General features: G+C 32.2%; 1 protein-coding gene across 1 annotated transcript in view; it reads left to right on the top strand.

Annotated features, from left to right (window-relative positions):
- The window catches only part of LOC123711571 (glutaredoxin domain-containing cysteine-rich protein CG31559-like), a 57,628-nt gene that overhangs the window by 12,259 nt on the left and 27,674 nt on the right, over window positions 1-17,695 (top strand). Inside the window, exon 2 of the mRNA XM_045664167.1 lies at window positions 4,994-5,050. The gene's annotated coding sequence lies outside the window, so the exon portion shown is untranslated. The remainder of the gene's footprint in view (window positions 1-4,993; window positions 5,051-17,695) is intronic.

Below are 17,695 nucleotides of genomic sequence, written 5' to 3'. Positions count from 1 at the left end.
GCGGTAGAAGATGCAGAGAGACCCTACACCTCACATAGAGATTATATGAATTCTATTCAACATTTGAAAATTTTCATATTTTAAATATATTATTTATTTAGTTACCTGAGTGAATTAATATTTATTGTGTTTAGAAAATTTATATGACTTTAAAAAATCTGCAGATTTCGAAATTTGATTGCACGACAATGATTTGCCAACTTTGTGAGACATGATTCATCTCAGAACAAAAGTTAACCAAGACCTTGTCAGCTTGCGTGAGTATTGCATTAGAAGGGAAAAATTCTATTATCTGAACGTCATACTAAAGATCTTCAAATAACTATAAAATATTATTTATTTTTTGTTTTCATACACAATAAAGCTTTACCTAGCAACTATTAGATGATATCCAAAGGTACCTAAAAAGCCATGTAATCAAATTAAATAAACCTGGTATTTCCACCTTTTGTTTGCTATTCTCTGATGACGTGAAGAGTGAACGACCTGAGAGTACCCGCGAATGACCGAAAGATCTGCGAATTTAAATGTCGATATGTCAACTTTCTTTATTGACTAGGCCTGATGTCAGATTTTTATTTAGAGATGTAGGATTTCGTAGAACCTAAATATTTCTTAACCACACCTGTTAACCAGTTGTTAATAAATCTGCTTTTTTATCATATTCAAGATCACCTTAATGAATATTTAATTTCGCGGTGTCTAGAAGTTCCCGAAAAATCGTCAAAAACTATTTTTACAGTTGCATATTTAAGTAAAATAATTTTATAAACGTTGTAAATTATGACAAATAGTTCTTTATTTAAATTAAGGAACGAAACAAAACATTTCTAAACTCTTGGCATTATTTTTATATTTTGGAAGTAAATAGATAGGTAGATTTGTGCGTTATTTGTTAAATTCTATTTATTATTCATTGTTGTTTTTTATTTGTATTTTTTTGAGTTGCGTAACTGTTAATAGTCAGTGCAAAGGCATTACTATAGGTATTTATAAGTTGTAACATATATAAATATTCTATAACCATAAACTAGTTTTAGAAATTGTGAAATGCGTACAGAACAACAAATCATCATCACGTCTGCAAAAACCAACCTAGAAGTTCAGGCACTTCTCATTCGAATTTTTCCCGAATATAACAGAATAAACACTACTACCAAATCTGGTATCTTATCACAAAAAAACTTCAACAACAAGTCAAGTCGAAGTCAAGTTAAAAATCATTTATTCATATACTTAGGTAACACAATGTACACTTATGATCGTCAACAAAAAAGAAATATACATGCCATGTATTTTAGAATAGATAAATTGTAACACATACTATAGAAAATGTGTTATGTATGTGGTGTCAATAAATAGTATTTTTTATGTTAGTGCGTACAAAACTACAAATGTTTCCCCTTTATAAAATAAGAAAAGAGAAAATGCCGGAAACCTCCTGCAATGTTGTTGACTCTTCCACGGCCCACAATATCCATAAAAAGTCTACAATTATAGTAACTGTTTCGGTTCAATAGTCGATACTCAACAAACGTTACGGTGTATAAACTCGAAGTTTTTTTTCATTTTACTATATTTGTTGTTCTATAGATGGATGTTGTGTTGTTAATCTGATTTCTACAATAGGAATAGTTAGTTAGTTACTAGTTAGTAAGTCTGAGAAAAGTCATAGTTTGTCTTTCTAATCATTGTAATATAATTCTCGATAAATTAACGACTGACATAAGCAGGAGGTATACGATATAACTATTAAAAATTAGCCCTCCTCAAAATCGACATTATCTAAAATTCTAGAATCCATAGCAACAACTTTGTATTTTAACTCCATTAATATTTTAATTAGAGGAGTTGTTTGGATTAATGGAGCTGATTTTCAAGTCAAGGCAAAATGCAAAATTCCACCCGTATTAACGCGATATCCGTTGTTCAACAACTGAGCGTTTCTAAAGGCAGTTTTTACCGTGTGCAATGTGCCAGTGCCTATCATCAGGTGAGCCTCCTGCCAATTTGCCTCCTGTAACATAAAAAACAGGAGTAACCTCCCAAGGTTCAATAAGAGAAGAAGAGGCATGACGTATTTAATATATAGTATTAATGGATACAAGAGGGCAAGAATGTACTTAACTGGTTCCCAGGGTACAATAAACGTAGGAGGAAGACCAAATTAAAGAAACACAGTGTAAAATATCTGAAATAAAAGGCTACTATAATGGAAACGGCTTAGGTCAAATTTCAATTGACATTTATTAAATAGATAATATAGTATGAGCTCGTTCGAAACTGTATGGATGATGGAACAGAGGCATAACAAAATCTGACCATACGTCATGGGACTTACGGAACAGATTTAACTAGAATAAAATTTCACTACACAATCTCTTTGCTCATGGTAATTAAAATACCATACAACTTACCAAATAAAGGTATCTTTTTACCATTACCTAAATAATGCCGGTTATATAATACACTTGTCAGACAGCCTGGAGGTTTTTCGGAGAAAGTATCGATTACGATATTATGTCGATTCATGAGGATAGAACACGCGATAACTTGATTGTATGTAGGCCAATTGATTGAATTTATTTTCGTTAAATTGACTTATTTGGCCTACGTCTACTCTCAGTAATCTCTATCAACGAATATAATGAGCTCGGTCTGGATATACATAGCTTAACCCTCACACGATGAAATAATTTTCCTTTAGTGGTTAAAAATTTTTATTTTTTATTTTTTCGTGTTCTTATGTTTGCTTGTCACATTGAATATTGTATTTTATTCTTGTACCAATGCATCAGTGTATCAAGCGGCTATAAATAAATAATAAACACTGGCCCCTGCTAGAAAAGCTTACTTATTGGACACTTATTACATATTGATAATATATTTATATGAAGTTCTTGAATTGGTTACGTTTCATAATACATTTCTCTTTGGAGTAGAGATCCTTGGGTTTGGAGTTCTAATGGAGAGTCTTTAAAAAAAAATTGTTGGCGTATGGTAGATAGTACCAGTGACTCCGGAGCTGGTGCTTTCCTTGCTCAACGAATAAGTATCGCAATACAGCGAGTAAATGCTGCCAGCATTAAAGATACACTGTCACAGGGACTAAACTTTTTACCTTTGTTTTAATTTTCTTTTTATTCATTTATATTTATTGTTATAATTACTATATAAATTCGCATAAGAGCCTTAGTACTGGTACTTAGGAAGTCTAAGTCTCGACTCTGAATTGTTGTTGTTATCTCTACGAGTAGATGAATTCGTTTGATGGTCACGTCGGAATACGAAATTTCACTTATATAATGTATGTCGTTCCATAACTAAGCGTTATTTGAGGTATATAAGGGATGTACCTATTTAGGATCCGATCTTGATTTAAATTGCTAACTAAAAACGACTGTAAGCCGTTTAATTAACCTCAAAATGACCAATAATTTATTTAATAAATGAAATAACTAGATCCCCAGACGTAATATCGAAGTTGAAGGAATAACAAATAAAAAAGTTTTTGCGATTTCCCGTGGGATAGTGTTTGTAATACGATCGTGCTTTGTAAGGGAATTGTATAAAAATGGTCAAGCGTGCGTTGCTTCACGGTCTGGAGTAGGCACAATAACCTTTAGGCGGCTATAAAAAATATAGAACTATGCAAGAGCACAACAGTATGACAGTGAAACCTACACTTCTCAGTCTTGAATCCCACTGGGAAGTGTGAAAAATAAATACTTTATAGGTACAGTAACTAATTTTAAAAATATAGGCAGACCTACAACTGATTCGCCTCTGTGTATAGCCAATATTTACAAATATTGTCAATATTTTCTTCTTACCTATATCCTTCAGTGTCATTGATCGGAACTCTTTGACGCCTCCTCCAGCTTCTGTCAAATATCTCTATCAATGGCTTTCTTTTCGCTTCTTGCTAACGTTTCTATATCTTCTATCTTCCTTTTGTTTAAGGCGCCCTCTTCTTCTTATTCTCCTTGGTCATTTCAATATATTTATCTTTAAAGTCCAACTTTTATCTGTGCATCTTGCTTCCATCACCCAGTGCTACTTCTGTTTAGGGTATATATAATAAGTTATATATTTAAACAGTATATTATTTAAACAATAATTATGCGGTAGTGGAACCCGAACCCGTGATCAAAAGATGTCTTGTCTTTTAAAAACTTGTTGGTGCAATTTCTTTGTATTTAATCCAGCCCGTCCAGTAAAGAATTAAACTGCATATTTTATTATTACTATGCAAGTCACGTAGGGTTGTCATTGACCATAGATAATAATGTCTATTCGTAGTCTAGTCTTTATTAACAGGTTGTCTAGCCATTAAATTCTCTGCGGACAAACTCTTTAAAAAAATCAATACTATATTTTGACGACCCCTCTATGCAGACGGATATATGTACAGGACATATATTTATTGAGAATGGCTACATATATAAAAACTGCATAAAGTAAAATTGTATCTTGTATTAGTTAAATAATCATTTGTTTAAATTATGCTAGAATGCCTAATTATTTTTTTATTAATTAATGTTTTAAAACTTCTAAAGCTCTGACACGTCATTCTAATTTTGTTCCTACCCGCATGTTAGCGCACTCTCTCCTGCTTCCTATTTCTGATGAAGAAATGAAACTAATGAAGAAATGAAGATCTTATTGACAAGATCGATCACCTGCAGAATTTCTGCATACGCTGTATTGGAAATTTCATCTCACAGCCCATCCTTCATATGCAATTCTTCTTTCTTTTGAAATTATTCTACATAAATATTTCTTTACAATATCCTATCCTGCTCTATCGTGACTTTTGTAATTATTATGTATCTTATTCTTTTAGTTTGGTTATAATTTTTAGTTTATTTTATTAAAATTTTGTTTGAATTATTTTAGATTAAGGTTGGCGATTTAATTAAGGCCGCCTGTTGCATCCCTTATAATTTTTAAGTGTAATTAAGTAAAATAAAAATAAACATTTTTATTTCAGATACACGAGATTATAATCCCGCATCATATCATTCAAGAAAATCACTTTTTGAAATAGGTATGTATATATACTTTAAGACCCAACCTATTTAAATTATAACTATATATTATAAGATCATTATTATGGAAATATCCTGGATAGAATTGTATGATTGTGGTTGGTCATATGAAATGACGCATCATGTCGTGCGTTTTTAGATAAATTATTAACAATCACAAGCAAGCGAAACACGCTATCGTTTTGTCTTAATTTTTAATTTTAAAACTGTGAACATAACATTATAATTAACATGAATTCAAAATATAGCCATTTCATTTATTTGTTTATTAAAGCTCACCTCTCTCCTGGAAGGCACTTAACGATGCCTTTTTTTAATTTATCAGCTCAGTACCGAATATGTCAAGCTCTGGATAAGTAGTGTTTATTCTGTTATATTTGCGAAGAATTAGAACGAGATGTGTCTTCATTGCTAGGTTAGTTTTTGCAAACGGTATTTACACAATACTGTTTCTGATCCTTGATTTTAAATTCAATGTAAAAATGTAATACATGCCTTGTTGCTCATGTTCAAAGGTCATAACTCAGCTTATAGTCCTTCCAAGAATGGTAAGAAATCCATAGCATACATGAAACCTTTGATGAGTCAAGGCTTTTTATTAAACAAAGTGTTGTTATGAATTTTATTACAACGTGTTAAAGTTGTGTTTGTGACTACGAATGGATGGTTATTTTGTATGCCTTAGGCAGGTAGCGTTTCCGGTTTTGGCTTGAGCTTTCATTGTTAAAACTTTAATTACTGTATGGTTAACATCGGACCAGTTTTTTTTTAATTCCTTTCATATATTTCTAACACGAAATCGAATCTTATGTTATCAACTAAACTTAAATAAATTTTATTTGCCTCTTTACAAGATTGCATTTTACGGCTGCAGGTGTTAACCATCTTTGTGAGAGGCTGGTGCCTATAATAAAAAAGTATGACAAAAAAATATGACTAAACTAAAGTAATAAACAAAATAAAGTTATTTTATTTAAATTAATTATCATATTGGAATTGTGTCGTTTCTTTGTGTTAAAGTGTGTCTTACTTATTGAAGTGTCTGGTCCTCTCTGAAAATTATAATTAGCCAAATTGTTTTATTATAACTAATTAATTGGAATTACGGCCTTATTAATTAGAGTTAAGGTGTATGTACAAATATGTCTTAACTTTGACAGCCGCTTCCCGGATATATGCATATACTCAGACACTGGTAATGAGTTGCATCAAATAGGTAAATATATAAAACTTTAATCGTAGTAATCAACTTTGATATAAATTAGTATTTTAAATCGCTGATTAATTCCCAATCACGTTTTGAAGGCGAGGCAAGGTCGATGTAAAAAACTTAATGACAATATTTTAACATTTTCATTAAATGTCGTGTTACATTGAAGTAACAAAAAGTTATTAATTGGATTAGGAAAGGACATAGAAATCACGAATGTTCTATTACGTAACATGATTTTAACAAAACTAAAGTATTTATATTATTATTTTTTCGTCGGGACGTGACGACCACATCGCCCACTGTCACAGGTTATTTCACCAGTGCAATCAGCTAACCTTCTTACTAGTGGGAGTGTCATGCTGTTGCTTTCGGGCTTCAGCCAAATGGGCAGGAACGACTGGGGCAGTACCACCGTCTCACAGAAAACTGGTGTGAAGGCAATAAATTCGTCTAATTGAACTCGTGTTTCGAGCGGTGACCGAGACTCCCGGAGCTCATTTATATCCGAACCAATTCGACCTAAGCTTCAAGAAAAGAGGGTTTCCAATTCCTCAATCGCCCTCGTGAGCCCTCTGGCATTGTGAATGTATCACTTTATATCAGGTGAGCTTCCTATCCGTTTGGCCCCCTTTTCTGAAACCCCACAATTGCCCCCATAGCAGCGTTTATCATGGACGCACTATTGCATCGGCTCCGAGCTCCTCTGTTAGATCTGGTTTGTCCGTGGGCGGGGCGGTATCACTAAATATCAGGCGAGCCTCCTGCTCGTTAGCACTTGCCCTCAGTTCTATAAAAAATAAATTAATGACGATATTTTTTTATTTGAAAAGGCCGGCAACGCACTCTCGAGCCTATACAAAAGTTAAATATATAGTTGACCGTCATTCGTCCTTTGGTTTTGCTCCAGAGTTTTTTTTCATACTAATAACTATTAATTCTATATTACCACAATTAAGTATTGGAGACCGTTGCAAAAATTGTGGGTAAACGCAAACTTGGTGGTCGCAAAATGTTTTAACTACAGAACATCCGAGAGTTGGTGGTCAAGTCAGTGAAACAACAGTTAAGTTTGGCAATTATGTTCAGTAGTCGGAGCTTTATCGCAAGAGAAGAATTGCCGTTGAAAAGGCTGACTCAAAGAAATTTGTTTGCGGCATACCCTATAGTCATGTTTTTGCGTAAGGTGTGTTACGGTCTTGGGTGTCTTTTTTATCATTATTACTTCTTCCCTAAAATATAAAAGGCCTTATGATATATATATATAATATTTTCTGGGACTATATTTCACTGAACCATCTGGTGTCACTGACTGCAAAACTATTTTATTTCTATATTTTACTCGAAGTTGTTGAACTATCCGTTCGTATTCGTTCCGTATAGGCGATTTTTTTCGTATCTGAATCTGTTTTGTTATGATGTCATGTGGAGTGGCTTCCCATTGGAAGTATCTACTAGAGCTACTCCCGGTCGACAGGTTCCACAGACAGAATCATGAAAACGCAAATCGAAATTATATGCGCTTGTAACTGTCCCTTGGAGATTCAGCTATTACTGCCTCTGCAAATGGCAATGATGAGGCACGGTTTACAGTTTCCGCACAACGAAAAGATTTAAAACCTTTCGAAACAATTTATAATAAAATTTATAGCTTACTTAATCATAAAATATTTAATTACTTTTGTTAATACTTGCGACAGAATCTCTATCGCAATATTATCTAACAGTTAGATAATTTATTTGAATCTAGTGCACGACCGCGCTGTAACCATTTGTTTGGTATTAATGGGATTTATTATGATTTCTAGATTATTTTTTCCTTTACTAGTTCTGAGAGCGCTTTAATTGTAGTAACTAAGCCCACGACCTCCAAAGCATTTTTTTTTGTGTCTCTGTGTACGTTTCCAACACAGGTTACGACCAGCGACGGTGAATATTAACAGTGGTTACAAGTTACCTGAACTTGCAGTAAAAGTGTGAAATAAATTACGCCATCCATCCATTTTACACATACCCCTCCCCACACCAGACACCCCTAATCTGTAATTAATTATAATTATAATTTCGTTATAGAACAAAAGCTGTTATATTTTTATATATGTTACCTTAATATCTGGACATTTTTAATGGTTCTTACTTCTTACCTTACCTACCTATTATCTTGCCAGATTGAGTACATAACACACAGATTAAACAAATCGACGATGACTATATATGACGACGACGACGATGACTCTCTTGAAGTTTAATTTCGTTGGAGGCTGATTTCGGTCGAAATATATTTAGTATGTAATTAAAGAATTATAATAAATACAGGTTTACAGAAATGTCATAGGAACTGGTACTACGCCTAAAGCGTTTTTAACTCTTGAAATTGTGTAGGTATAATTAATTAAAACTTAGTATAGGTTCCCGGTTCATGGTTGCACAATGGTTTTTTTATAGGTTCTATCGAATCACGAATGTCAATATAACGATTACAGTTGAAGAGGTCGCAAAAATCCTGCCAACATACTAAAAGTCCAGGTTGGAACTTTATAACAGAAACCCAGATTCCACTTCATTCAACAGTTATATTTTTTCTCCGACTCATGAATGAACTACGTCCTTGGTAATAAAGCGATAGAAACTAAGTTATCTATATACAGAAACTTGTCTGTCCATCCGTTGTGACAAGTTTTCCGCTAATGGGAATTGAGATCGAGCTTTGAAAGTTGTTATTTATTGGCAAGATTCCGCAAGGATGTCATATATATTACGGTGTCATATGACAATTTATTTGCAACACACAATTATATAGTATTATAATATATTCTAATCTGTGATCCTAAAAATATAGCCATGGATGGAATACATAATAATTACGAAAAGGTACAAACATTTACGAAAGGAAAAGATTAATTAAAATTAATAAATACGTAATGCATAATTCGGCTATGCTTGTCCGTCTACTTGGGATAGCATTTAAAAGTATTGCCGGAATTTATTACTATATCTAGAATGATTCATGAGCAAGGTTGAGGTCTATAATATACTAGTATTTTACGTATTCAGTATAGGTTTAAATTATAACTTGGTGATGTAAAACATTAAATGTCGAGAAAGATTTATTGGTAGAATATTTGACCTATTGTATGCCAATTAAAAAACAGGAAAACTTGAAAATATATTTTAAATTATGTGTTTATATCTAGGTAATCGATGCATATTTTATGTTTTGTAATTATTAAATGATATTTTAGAAACAAGTACCATTCCATTCACAAGGACTTAAAACATTAATAATTTGTTAAATAAATTTTATTGATTTTTTTCCGCATGTAAATGTTTGAATCTTTTTGTAAATATTATATATTGTATCTATGTCTATATCTTTAGTATGATTGATTTTTGTTATCCATAATTTATTTAAGCTGAAAGATTACGAAATAAATAAAAAGGTTTATGTATTATGCTGTCCTGCTTATGTAATATTATGTTATTTGTTTAAATTTCGTAAAAAAATATGTTGTATTATAACGTTACTGTAAGAAAATAAATATCCTGATGGGACGAATATGCGACTATTTCAGAATCCGATTATACACAGCGAACTAAAAATGTTGTAAGATGGCAATTTCACAATTATTGTTTTTTTAGATCTTATATCATAATGATTAAGGACTTCTTTCCATCCCTTATACTTTTTTTTATACAGTTTTTTTTACACCGCCCAGGTAACGCTCATTCCTGCAATCACACTTCTAACGTCTTTTTTCGGCGCTTAGAATATGACAGGGAATAGTATCCGGTGTACCAACATGCATCTAAAAATTATATTGAATCTCAGTAACTTTGCAGCACTCTTTAGTTGAGTCATATTGGAGACCAAATTTGACGCCTCTGTTGCCTTTTTTTCGACTGGGGGATATAAGCGAATTGCTTTATTTGACAGGACCTTGAACAATCAAATCTACGTTTATTCTTATTATTTTTTTTAGAACATTGTACGGCCTTGACTGCGTGACTTTTGCCTTTAATGTCGGCATCGTTTGAAAGGTCGAAGTGATTAAAATCTCATAATAATCATGTATCTTCCATTGCTGTCATTAGACATGGATACGAAACACATATGCGGTTGTGAGGTGTTTTGTAATCTTTTGAAAGCGGAAACATCTGAACTTGAAAACTCAACAGGTGGGTGTAGAAGAAATGAAATTACTGACATCGTATGCAAACGTTAGACAAGCAGACTTACAAATTCGTGTTTTCAATATAATAAACTATATCAAGAAGTTTGCTTCGAAAAACTTAGCACACTAGTTACAATACAAACAAAAAATATGTCAAAATACGTTTCGACTCCGAAAAACCACAGGTTATTTGAACGTGTATTTTTTGTGTATCTACAAGTATAGCTCCGCTGTGGATTGACCTGAATCCTAGATGATCGAGGTGTCAAATTATTTAGATTTTTATAGAATAGCATTTTGTTATCAGACTGATACATTTTAAAGTGTCAACAGAGATCTTCCAAAAAACCGCTCAATATATTTATACCCCATATATAATATATATTAAATATCGTTTAAAACATACAATTCTCTTAATAATACAGGAATATTTATACAATGCATAAGAATACAATGAACAGAAATATTATAATATAATGCATTCCTTCTTATTGAAGTCGGTTCTAATTTTTTTAAATACTTAGTCATCGTGTTTAATGTTACTTAAAATCGTTATAGAAGTCTCATCATATCTCGTATTTCGTTATCGTAAGTTATAATCAGCGTGGGAAGAATATTTTTATCGTGCCCTAATTTTCCCCATAGCTTTGTGGGTCACTTGTCGAGGTAGACGGTATTCGAAAACAATACATACGCTTCTGCTGTAGAAAATACCTTTCCGGGCGTACACCATCGGAACGATCAGCATTCAGCGGTGGACTCACAGGCCGCCCTTCGTGTTCTGTGAGGAGCAACTCTGCGCTTAAAAACTTAACATCATCAAGTAAACCTCCTGCCTATTTTACACATTCTGTAAAAAAACGTATTGATAAACAGAGAACTCCGTTGTACGATAAAGGAATATGTCGTGATCACGCCTTAGACCCAAAACTAGGCGCGTCTGGCACAGATCACGTACTTGTGTATAAATATGATTACCAAACAGGTAAAGATATCTGAGCCCAAGCCACCACCACCACCCCAGGCGTTGTAAAGCCACTGATTTAGCCACAAACTAGTACAAGACGACCTACTAGATGTAAAAATTAGTGAAGAAACAGCACTTTGTCTGCTAAATTAAATTTGCATTTACAGTTGCCTATAAATAGTAAAACATATCTTTAATACCGTTAATAATTAATTAATTGACTAGAATCTGCATCCTTATTAGTGACATTCCGTGCTAATAATTGGCAACAATGTTTAGTGTGACCATATTAACTAACAGTTTAAACTTTTTTATAACAGGCATAAAAAATCAAATTCGCAGCGATATTTCTTAAAATCGTGTTTAGGTATAACATAAGGAAATTGTAAATTTTTATATTTATTAGTTGAGATCAGTCTTTACAAAAATAAATATTTTAAAACATCAAAATTTGGTACAATTTTAGACTTTATTAATCAGATAGAAACGGGGCATACACAACATCGCACAGCACAGCAAGGGCTGGCAACCTACCCACTAAAATGGGTGTCCACAGACTACGATGACTGGGCTTTTTCTCCATGCCGTAGGCTTGTTTGCTCCCCTATCCTCGGCTTTGTAATCTATAAATATCACTCTACAAATTTAATTTTGTTTTTACTGCTTTGAAAGTTTGGTCCGTCAGATTTGGACTAATATTGGGATCCCTATTGGATCAAGAATTCATATACTTCATTAAAACTGACGCAATAATAATTCAAAAATTTTGTGTATGTTATATATTTAATAACATAATATAATACAGTAATTCACTCGATAATGCGGTAGACCCGGACCGCGCTATAAGAAATCGCGTTATAGGTGTATTCTTGTAAAAACGTTTTTTTGAGCAATTCAAAAACTAGAAAAATGCATTATAGTGTATTTTATAACAAGTAATGACAAGACCTTGACAAATCATTAAAAATTTCACACTACAGAAATATAACTTAAGCTATCTCCGCATACCATACCGGACCATGCATACGTCCGAAAACGAATATACTTTGCCCATCCTACTTCACTAGCGTCATAGTCACCGTACTCAATATATTTATAGTTAGTATGTTAATTGACTTAGTTATGCGTGAGGTCGCGTGCTAGCCTTGTACGGGAAGTATACCGTGAAGTTTTCCTAGTAAGCAAAATCAAAGAACTTTCAAAACGAATATGTTTTAAGCATTTCGGTTCAAAAAGTTTTTATAAATACCACGAGCTGGTAACGCCGAAGAGCGGTAGTGTTAATATCTTCAATATTAAGAACTATATCAAAATTAGGGGGAAGGAAAAGATGATGAAGTGGAATTAGGACTTGACTGTCGTTTGAGCGTTATTAAAGTTTTTTTTGTCGCGCACCACCGCTATGTATAACGAACTGCCCATCACGGTCTTATAGATTTAGCGTTCGTTAACAATATTTTTTTAGAACAGTGGGTGACACTACCCATGAACACTCCCAATACCAGACTAGACTACCAGGCTTGCAAGGACGTTACCTAATACGGCGTACAAACAAATAAGAATTGGTACGCCCGCTTCTTGGAGATTTAAGTCGAATTGTTTCGGAAGTAGGTACTTCAGTATGCATATTTAGTGGTGGTGCGCGGTACAAATAGCTGAAACTCAGCTGCAGGTATTAACAGATCATACTTAAGGAAAACTATACTCTGAATCATATCAATTAAAATCAGAATATGGGTTTAGACCCTTCTATAAAATCATCATTCACTAATACTTTCTAGTCCCAAGATATAACGTAATACATAGATACTAAAATGGCCCTTATTTAAAAATAATTATAGGCACACAACGATAAGCACTTAAACGTACTACTTTTGCGTATCATAGAAACTAATTATTTGTTGACAACTTTCATTTGTTAAGTATACATTTGGTTTCGTTTGTAAATTAGGGTTTTGTCAGTCGTGATGTAAGAGGCTTTGGTGTGGAGCTACTGGTGTATTCACGGCTTTAATTTATTAGACTCTCAAACATCAGAAATGAGGACAATCAGATACGTATGAAATTTTGTTATAGAAATGACATACAAATGTGAAAATGGAATGAGAACTTAAGAAAACGCAGCGCTAACCATATCCTCACAATAGAATAGCACACAACTCACGTAGGGACCTCTTTGTATTGAAGAAGTCGTATGGGTGCGCCTAGAATCCGCTAATACATAATGTAAATACATAATTATGTAGAAATAAAGAAGATATATGTTTGAAAATGCCTCTGCCTCAATTTCAATGTATTCTAAATGCATACGTGTGGAAGGCAAGTTTTGTGATTCGTATAGATTTTTCCCTAAAAATTATTGCACATGTATTTGGTATATGCTCCAGATATGGGACTGGAAGAAAAAAAGAAAATGTCTCTATAAAAGCAAAAACACATATGGTGTATAATTTTAGTTATGCTTCCTACTCGTTAAACTCCTGGCATTGAAAACACCAGCCTAGCAGAATACCGATGAATTTATTATTTTTATAGTATTTACACTTTATTACTACATGTATCTAAAATATTCATATCACAATTTTCTTTTGAAGAATGATTAAACATTTTTTTTATCATTTGCCTCACAATGTCTATTATAACTAACAATTAATGATACGTGTGAATGGTCAACGGCGCGGAACGATCATTTATCAATGCAAACATCTTAATGACCACCACCATTATTCAATTGGAAATTGTCTCGCCCGATATGCAATCTCTATTGGACAAATAGATTTTTAATTTATATATATTTTGTTCAACTTTGATTATTTATTTATTTATAAGTAATCTTACAGCTACACATATCCATCCGGATTATAAAGATAAATATAAAAAAAAAACAAATTAATCGATTAAGTACACTAATAAATAAAAAGAATAGAAATTTAACATTAAACAAACGGAAACTTAATATTTTAAAGAAAAAACTAAATTGTTCAAATCAACAAAGAGGTTGGAACGTAAACTTTAGTCCATAACACATAATCATATAGGCCGTTTTAAATACCTTACGTGATAAATTTATAACCGGGAAATTACCTAGAATTTTGTGAAGCAATAAGCAACTCTTAACGTCCATCTGATATTTCGTAGTATTATGTTGAGGATTTATAAACTACACGTAATGGATTTGACATACCGAAGTTGATTTAATTCAATATATTCTAAACATTATTTACAAGTATTCGTTCTTGTTTTACTATAATAAAAATCAATTATTTTCTATGTTACTATTGTCGATCGGTAAAATTTAGTTTCTTTTACGAATAAAGTCCAAATTCCTATATTTAAAAAAAATGTATTGTCAGTTTCTATTTCATTGAACGAACCCCATCACTATGTGTCTTCCAGTCGATTCCATTCCTCTCTATTAAACCGCATATTTAAACCGACCATTGCTTCCTATTGGAAAAATAATATAAGAATTGACTATGATACTGAAGTATTTCCAAACCAATTCGACTTAGGGTCCTTCAAAAATTCGAGCGTACGAATTCGTATGCGCATCACTCAACCACAGTAACCTGATGTTTCTGATGTACCTTCTGTCTGTTGCCCTCTGTTCTGTAGAAAACAAAAATAACATGATTGATAATGTAATGTAACATATAACTTCTATGTAAAATTCTACCTTTTAATTATGTGAGACCAATTGGCAGTATGAGTGGCAGTAAGAGTGGAGTATGACATGTTTATACTTACACTTGGCGGGTTCGTTATTTCTTTATTTAGTATATTTTTATTATATACTATCCACATACATGACTGTCATATATTTGCAGGTTATTGCCCGTTCCTAGGCAATGTATTAATTAATTCAACACGTTACCGGCAAGCGATGTCACTTATTTCTCTAAACACGGCAATTGAAAGTAAATTAAAAAATTATTACAATCAGAGCGTAATTGAGATGAACAACGCAATAGTTTACGTAATTGTAGATTGAGGCATGGTTCATAAGTCACTGCAACAACCATTTCATAATAGAACCTTTCAACTTTGGATTGGACGCGGTACTTGCAAACATCTTGTCAAATTGATTTTATTTATTATAATGTCTGACCCGGCAAACGTCGTTTTTCCATGTAACAACTATTTCCAGAAAACATTTTTAGTTGAATAAAATAACCTATCTACTATAATAAAAACAGGGGTTGATCCTAGAGGGGTGACAGTTAAGGGTTGTATGTATTTTTGTATGCTGTATCATAAAAAAATTTAAACAAAAATTGTTGTCTATAAAATATATAAAAAAATTGGGGCGTACACCCCTTATCACATAGGGATTTGAAATATAGATAATAGCCGATAATAAGACTTACTGAATATGCATGAAAAAATACATAAGCATTCGGTCGAGCCGTTTCCGAGGAGTATGGGAACAAACATTGTGACACTAGCAGCTTAATAAGTTGATGCTCGCGTATTTGCGGATTTGGAGAAATTATTAAACTTGTTTTTAAAAGGGTTCAAAGAGGGTGTACTTATTAGACTTTCCGGAAGCCTAATCCAGTCAACTAAAAAACTTAAAAAACTCCGTACATTTACAACGTACTTAGAACGATACCTCGTAAGGATATATAGCTTTGCGATATTATTCTTAATACATTCGTGAAATATATTTCATTAAGTGATGGTATGTAGTAAAAAATCAAATTCGAACAATGTTTCATGTTTTGCTTAGTTGACTGATCGAGTTTATTAAGTCTACTAACATTTTTGTTGCTGTTTTGTTTTGTTATTTTATATACCTACATATTATTTCTCAGTAAGTAAGTGCAATTCTTATGAGACATAAATTTATTCTTAAACCGTATATAGTCCACCTAACCAATATACTAAACGACGCTCATGCTTAACGCTTTTGCTATTATGTTGAAACCACTTACAGATGCTAATTTATTACATAAATTTGGTGTAAATAAGGCTAAAACGTGATACTATGCTTATTATTGCATGTGTCGAAATTCATTATATAATATTACATAGAAACTATGATTGTTTAAAATTTCACTAGATTTATGTAAATATTATCATATATTTACATAATAGTTCATGATGCAAAAATTTGCATCTAGATATAAACATTGTATGTTGCTACATTTTGTCCCATTCTTAAACTAGAGTACAATCGAACCCAGAGTTCGATCAAACCATATTAGTAATTTCAATTACATTAAATATTTAAATTATTATTATAGCTTAGCAATTATTATTTACGTATTATTAATATAATGTTAAATTTTTTCCCTTGCTAGTTTGCTGACGTTCTAATATATTTTATGTATATGCGTATAACGTTTGTGCTATTATATTTTAGTGTATATTTATATACATACACATTGTTTTACAACTTATAAATATATGAAATAATTTAATTGATGGTTCGAAGGCCCATAGTCCAGAAAATCGAAATTATATCTAGTAAGATCTACCAAACCACTTTTTCTATTTGAAGTTTGACATATTTGTCAGCGCTCTAGACAAGATACACGTTTTATGGACAAAAGTCCGTTGTGGTTTTTTTTATATCTAAAGCTGCAAGGATTGCACTATTTAGAAGATCTATCTTATAATCAGAAATCTGTATTTCTGAAGATAGAAGTAATATTTCAAGCTATTATGTAATAAAATTTATGCAAAGAAGCAAAAGAAGCGTTACAAATAAAATGCTTCTGAAGACGTTCACCACCTCATTGATGCATTTAAGAAGTAATTTAAATATTTCTGCTTAGTTAAAAATAAATTAGAATCTTAATTATTGGTGCATATTTTTTCGTAATAATAGTCTCCACTTTTTGTATTTTTCCATTTACTTTGGTTGCATGACTAACTTTTATCTTTGTTACACTTTTAAAACCAAGAATGTGCTTGGTATATTGGTCACGTAGACCCTAGAAAATGTGTCATTATTATGTAATGAAAATTATTTAAAATGACTAAGTTATTATGTGTGTTTATTATATATATTCTAGATTTGTTCGAAAACACATAAATATTTTTAAGTGAACGGTAATTTACAACCGCCTAAGTAGAATTTGGAGAATTGTATAGGAAAATAACTTTTGTATGGCAATCAAGGTTTATACTATTTTATTTAAAACATTCAAAGATCTTCCTACTAGTTTCTTTTCTATTAATTATTATTTCAATGAAACGTCGTAAAAGCAATTAACTGTGATGATGTGATATAGGGATAAAATAATAAAAGGTTTGACTATAATGATATATTTCATAATGTAACTATAGA

Source organism: Pieris brassicae, chromosome 1 (assembly GCF_905147105.1).
Source record: "Pieris brassicae chromosome 1, ilPieBrab1.1, whole genome shotgun sequence".
NCBI classification, from domain to species: domain Eukaryota; kingdom Metazoa; phylum Arthropoda; class Insecta; order Lepidoptera; family Pieridae; genus Pieris; species Pieris brassicae.
Note: the sequence above shows the minus strand (reverse complement) of the source record. Positions and strands in the feature narration are given on the sequence as shown.